The sequence below is a fragment of the Cryptomeria japonica genome, chromosome 6 (assembly GCF_030272615.1).
Source record: "Cryptomeria japonica chromosome 6, Sugi_1.0, whole genome shotgun sequence".
NCBI classification, from domain to species: Eukaryota; Viridiplantae; Streptophyta; class Pinopsida; order Cupressales; family Cupressaceae; genus Cryptomeria; species Cryptomeria japonica.
This window is the reverse complement of record NC_081410.1, coordinates 593,453,400-593,460,775: the sequence shown is the minus strand read 5'-3', so window position 1 is coordinate 593,460,775 and position 7,376 is coordinate 593,453,400.

Here is a 7,376-nt window from a genome sequence, read left to right as displayed (position 1 = left end):
GTTTGTTATTGTAAAAGATGTGTCAGACAAGAAGGCTCTTGTCTCCCGCTTTGATAATTCCAATGAGTGGATTATTGACAGTGGTTGCTCTCACCATATGACTGGTGACCGAAGCAAGTTTCTATCCTTGGAAGAGTATGATGGTGGTGTGGTTTGCTTTGGCAATGATGCCCCATGTATGGTTAAAGGAAAAGGGTCCATCTCTCTGAATGGAAAGAGTAGTGCTGACAATGTGTATTGGGTTGATGGTCTCAGACACAACTTTCTGAGTGTTGCCCAGCTAAATGTCAGTGGTCTCACCCTGGAATTCAAGAATGGTGAAATTGTGGCTATTGGTATGCAAACCAAAGGTAACCTATTTCAGCTAAATGCAAATATAAGTACATGTCTTATGGCTAAATTTGATGATAGCTGGATATGGCATAGGAGACTCTGCCATGTAAACTTTGATAACATTATGAAGGCTAGTAAGATCAAGGCAGTTAGAGGGTTGCCGGTGCTAAGCAAACTGGATAATACATTGTGCAGAGAGTGTCAATTGGGGAAAATCTCTTCCTCAACCTTTAAAGGTAAATCTTTCACTGCTGACAACTTTCTTGATCTTGTGCATACTGATTTGTGTGGTCCTATGAAAACTAGAAGTGTGCAAGGTGATAGGTACTTCATGATTCTCACTGATGACTGCTAAGAATGATGTGGGTCACATTCTTGAAAGACAAGTCTGAAGCCTTTGTGAAGTTCAAAGTTTTCAAAGCATTAGTGGAGAAGGAAAGTGGTAAAAGGATCAAGTGCCTCAGAACTGATCAAGGAGGGGAATTCACTTCCGGTGAATTCAACAAGTATTGTAAAGAATTTGGCATCAAGAGGCAACTGTCTGCCCCCTGGACTCAACAGCAGAATGGCCTAGCAGAGAGGAATAACCAGACTATGGTTGAAGCAGCTAGAACCATGTTGATTCAAGGAAAGGTAGCTCACACCTTTTGGAGAGAAGCGGTAAGCATTGCAGTCTACACAATAAACCGGGTACTCATCAAGAAAGGTAAGGATAAAACTCTTTATGAGTATTGGACCGGTAAGACACCTGTGGTTAGCTACTTTAGGGTATTTGGTAGCAAATGTTACATCAAGAGGAGTGAACATCAGGGCAAGTTTGAAGCTAAATGTGATGAGGGAATATTCCTAAGATATTCCACCAAGAGTAAAGCTCTCAAGTGTTTCAACAATAGGACTCAGAGAATTATGGAAAGTATCAATGTGAGAGTTGATGAAACCTCTGAGAAACCAGAGGAAACTAGTAGTGAGCAAGCTGTAAATGAACCGGTTGCAACCTTCTAGGAACTGGTTGTCAGTCAACCAAGTACCAGTAACAGTGTTCCTGAACCAGTGAATGTTGATACTGATGAAGATGAGGATGAAGAGGAAAAGCAAGAAGACCAGTCAAGACTATTCCTTGGTATGTCAAGTTGAATCATGATCCTAAGCAGATTATAGGAGATAAGAATGCAGGAATCCTTACAAGAAGAAAGATCAGAGAAAACTCATGTATGATGTCTGAATTTGAGCCTAAATCATTCAAAGAGGCTTATAAAGATGAAGACTGGATCAAGGCAATGGTAGAGGAACTTGACCAGATAGAGAAAAATGGTACATGGTCCTTGGTACCCAGACCGGAGCATAAAAATGTCATTGGCACCAAATGGGTGTTCAGAAACAAGCTGAATGAGGATGGCACAGTGATTAGGAACAAAGCCAAATTGGTGTGCAAAGGATATGCTCAAGAAGAAGGAGAAAACTATGGAGAAACCTTTGCTCTTGCAGCCAGATTGGAAGGAGTTCGTATGCTTCTTGTATATGCAGCTTTTAAAGGATTCAAGGTATATCAAATGGATGTAAAATCTACATTCCTAAATGGTGTACTTGAAGAGGAGGTGTATATAGAGAAGCCAGATGGGTTTTCCCTATCTGAAGACAGTGATGTGGTGTGCAAACTACATAAAGCCTTATATGGTCTAAAGCAAGCACCTAGAGCATGGTATGAACGTCCACATTCCCATCTTGTGAAAATTGGATTTGAGAGAACAAGTGAAGATGGCAATATCTACATGAAATCTGAAGGAGATCATATCCTGATCTGTGATGTTTTTGTTGATGACATTATCTTTGGTGGAGATGACAAAATGAGTCATGAGTTTACTGATGAGATGAAGGAAGAGTTTGAGATGTCACTCATAGGGGAGATTAAGTTCTTTATTGGACTGTAGATCCAGTAAATGAAAGATGGAATCTTTATCACTCAGCCCAAATATGTCAAAGAGGTGTTGAAGACCTTTGGCATGGAAGATAGAAAACCGGTTGGTACACCGATGGTGACCAGTTGCAAATTATCAAAAGAAGATGTTTCCGCATTGGTTGATGAGAAGGAATACCGATCAATGATTGGTAAGTTGCATTATGTAGTGCATAGCAGACCAGATATTGCACATGTAGTTGGCATTAGTGCAAGGTTCCAAAAAAGTCCAAGAGAATCCCACTTGGTTGCAGTCAAGCGGATTCTTAGGTATCTGAAGGGAACAGTTGACTATGGATTGTGGTACCCATACAGCAATGATTTCAACCTAAAAGTATTCACAGATGCTGATTGGGCAGGTAATGTGGATGATCAGAAAAGCACAACTGGTGGTGCATTATTTCTTGGTGGTAGACTGGTCTCATGGATGAGTAAGAAGCAGAGTTGTATCTCTCAGTCTACAGCGGAAGCGGAGTATGTTGCAGCTTTCATGAACTACACTCAGACAATCTGGATGAAGCATGTATTAGATGGCTTCAAAATCCCTGTATCTGAACTGGTAAGTATATTCTGTGATAACACAAGTGCTATCAATATTTCAAAGAATCCGGTTTTACATTCTAGAACCAAGCATTTTGAGCTTACGTATCATTTCTTGAGGGAAAAGGTTCAGGATAAAGAGATTGCACTGGAACATGTTTCCAGTAAGGAGCAGTTAGCAGACATATTCACCAAGCCTCTCCCAAAGACTACATTTGTGTATTTAAGAGGTGAATTGGGGGTACTGCCCCTTCAGGAGGTAAATTAAAAGTATTTGTTCCACATCAGTAAGGTATTGCATAGTCATTTTTCTTTGTTGATTGATGTGTTGAAGGCTGCTACTCCTCAGGGGGAGCAACATAATGGAAAAGGGATGTTTGTGCCTCCACTTTGGCATTGTTGTCAAAGGGGGAGAAGAAGTGTAGTGGAGAAGATATCTATAGAAATTGGGGAGAAGATGAGCTAGCAAAGAGATATCTTTGTATATTGTCATCAATGCTAAAGGGGGAGATTGATAGCATTATGTGAACTAGCATGCGAATTGGTATGCGGACATAATGACATTGTATGTTGTCATTGATGTCAATACACTGAAGAGGTGAGAATCAGCATATGTAAGAACCGGTATAACACTGTGAACCGGTATCTGTACCAAAGTGAAGCGGTTTGCTTGTTCAAGGTGAACCAGCATAAGGTTATGGGAACCGGCACATGGAAGCAGTGCATGACTACCGGTTGGTGGTCTCAACTTTAGGGTTTCTGGTTGGAGTGCTTCAAGGTGACTTTATGTGATGAAGTTAGCATGATAATGAAGAATAGATAGTGCTACCACGTAAGCCTTGTGCGCGTGAAGGATCTTGCATAAAGAAGAGTGTTCCTATCTACCTCGGGAATGTGTGAAGTCTGTAAACGGTGATTACGTGTGATGGGTTATCAGCCGCCATGAAATTGGTGGAAAATGAACGATGGAGAATGTCTTGAGAATGGATCAAGACTGTTGCATTCAATACAATATGATCAACGGTCAGGATTGAACCGTTTGAATTCCTTAACCTAATAGGTCTAGGGTTTAGGGTTTATGCTACCAACCTGTTTATTGTCCTATAAGGTCGATGTTGTGATTCTTTCAGAGGTTGTTGGCAAACATTGTGTGTGTGTATCTAAAAGAAGAGATACGTGATTCTTTCCAGACCAGAGGAGAGAAGTCATATCTGTAGACTGTAAGTGCAGAAGGTGAAGAGGAGCTTAAGAGGATCTACATTGGCATTGAGTGCTAGTATCAGGCCATTGATATACCTGTTGATCTTTAACCACTTCAACAGTTGTGAAATCCCCTAACAGGGTAGCCTTAACCAGCTTATTGAAAATCCTCTAATAAGGTAACTCGAAGCTACTAAGTCATTGATATCCATTAGCTATTGAGTTTTTGAAATCCTCTAACAAGGTACCCTTAACAGGGTTTAACCCTTAACCGGGTATTGTAGCCATCCCTTAACTGGGTGATCCCTAATAGGATCAGTTCCTAACAAAACCTATTGTATCTGTCTTTAACCGGACAAGGCTCCTAACAAAGTGGACTTCCAAAGAGTTCAAAAACAATCTTGTGGGTATTCATCCCCACCGTGGTTTTTCCCAGTTGGGTTTCCACATGAAAAATATGTGTGATGCTTTCTTCATGTGATGTTATGATTGTTTTTTGATTAAGTGGTGATGCATGTTGATCTTGTTGTAATATGTACATCTTTGATGGTAGATTGATTGTTCATGCATTAGGGTGAAATGGGAATGAAGAGTTAGACTATATGAGAAGATAAGTGTCAACCGGTCTTTGCTTGTCTCAGTTACACTGGATTTTGCCGGTTGAACTCTGTTGAAGGACTGGTGTTGTTGTTTGTCTGTCAGTGCATAAGTGTTAGTTGACAAACCGGTTCAAGGTTGTGTTTTTGCCTGTACTAATTCACCCCCCCTATCAGTACCGGTTTGGTACTATTCGTTCATCATTAAGTTATCATGTTAGGACCTGCCCGGTTAAGGGATTTAACCTGTTGCAATGTTAGGGAATAATAGTGAATAAGTGATCTGTTACTTGCACTTCTCTACTTGCTAAATTAGATCCAATTATGGGAAACACTCTGCAACTCTCAAGAAGATCTCACACTTCACTTGGATGGCTCAACACATTCTCTCAAGACCACCGACATGATAAACATCAGTTGTGTCATCCTAAATAGCCTTCTCAACTAGGTCGGCCACTAAACCCTAATTACATCATGAATTTATAATAGAAATCATAAGAGATCATCACAGATCGATATACAGATCATTACAATATATTACAATGCAATATCAATCATTGGTTGATCGTAACCCATCACAAAAATCCAATATGTACCAAAGTCAAAACCTCAAAACACTCCACTAAGCGTTTCGTTGTTTCTCAAGAAATTCTTCCTTGAATCATGCCAAAACATCAATTAAATCATTCACGTTGGTTGTGTTGTGTTACCACCTTCATGTAGACTCATCATCGATCACCATTATAACAAAAATCATTACCGGTTTGATGATATCTTCATTGATCTTAAACCCTACTAAAACCTTAGCAAAACTTCATCGAAAATTTGAAACATGCCTTCCGGTAGTCATCACAAGTTGCAAATGATGGATGTCAAATCAGCCTTTCTAAATAGAATTCTTGAATAAGAATTATACATTGAACAACCGGATGGATTTTCCTTGACTAGTGATAAGGACATGGTGTGCAGATTGCATAAAGCACTATATGGTCTAAAGAAGGCACCGAGAGAAAAACTTCATCAGAAATTTGAAACACGCTTGTCGATATCACATCATCTATCGGTTCTCCTCCTTTTGTCTTCTTCCCCTTAACCAATACTTCTCTCAATTTGATCTTCAACTTCTCCCATATCTGATTTCTTTTCTTCTCCCCCTTGACAGCAATGCCAAAGGTATAAATGCATCACTTGTCTTCAATTCTACTGCTACCTCTTCCATCATCTTTGCTAATCAAATCAGAAAATTATCAAAATTAACATCAGGAACATCAATAATCACCATTTGATATCAATTTCCATCAATGACAACACAAATAACTGATCAAGTCATCTAATCACAAAATCTCAATCTCTTCATCACAAATAGACTTCTATCATCTACCGGTGCAATCATCAATATTCAACTGCATCACCTCATCTGCATCAGTTATGCCAAATGCCAACACTAAGACAACAAAAGCCCAATCTTACCTTTTTAGTGGTTTGATAACAATTTTGGAGAGCTTGAAGAAGGAATGGGACAATCACTTGGACACATTGAAGAATTCCTATGCAGACATTTTCAATTTTTTTGTGAGTTTGTAAGGACTGTGTGTAGATATGTTTAGAACATTTTTGGCTTGAATTTTTTGTTTCTAGAACCCTAACTTTGTCATTGATGTCAAAGGGGGAGAGACTAAAAGTGAAAAATGTTGATCTTACTGGGCGTCTTGATTTTTGGAGTCTAACAGTCAGATTTTTTGTTGCAGTGTATATATTTTGGTTTTGGTCTAACACTTAGTCATTTCTCACTAAGTGTTGTCATCAATGCCAAAGGGGTAGATTGTTGGCAAGAGACATTGGATTGATGTTCATATGTTGTCATTGATGGCAACTAACTTCAGATATGTCATCCACTGTTCATAATTCATTCATACCAGAATATTGATTGAGGTCTGGTGAGAAGAACAGGACATCCAGTAGAGTGTACAGTGTTATGGTTGGTGGATCTTTTGTGTTGCGGATCTTGGAGAAGTATTGTGAATGTATAGATTACCTTATTCTAGGTTTGTGGCCTCTAGTGATGAGTCTTGTGTAAATTGGAAGATCCAGTAGACAGGTTTTTGTTTAGAATAATGTTCATCAACAATAACGTGTGAAGATTCATTGTGCAGAACTTGCGGATTAATTTTGGAGGTTTCTTGCATGTTCAAGGTTAGTGAATTGACACGTAGGAAGTGTGTGGACAATTTGTTTTGGTCTGCATGGTTGTTTTGGATCGAATTGAGCCACCTTTGTGTACACATTTCATTTGTGTGTTATGCTTTTTTGGGCCAACATGTAAAAGATCTAAATTGAGGTTGTGGATATATAAGACCAATTGATATGGTCATTTTTGGTGTCAATGGTTATGTGTGATGTGTGCATGGGTGATTGTGCACAATTTCACGTGCACAAGTGAAAGATTTGAGCTCCATAATACAACATAATATCAAAACAGAGCAGTATAGCAGAGCAGAGTAAGATTATGTGTTTTGTGCTTAAGCGGAACTATACTCGAGCATTTGTTAATGCAATTCAATAGTTCAAACCTTCTTGTATCTTTTGTAAGGCAGTGAGCCTTCTGGGTTGTAGCCCTTTTTATAATTTGAGCAATGAGCTCTAGGAAGTGTGCCTGAATGCATGTGCATTCCCCATTGTAATATTTCACTAACTCCTAACAGGGTATTATCTCATCGTGGGTAGGCTCCCACTATGGTTTTTCCCTTAACCGG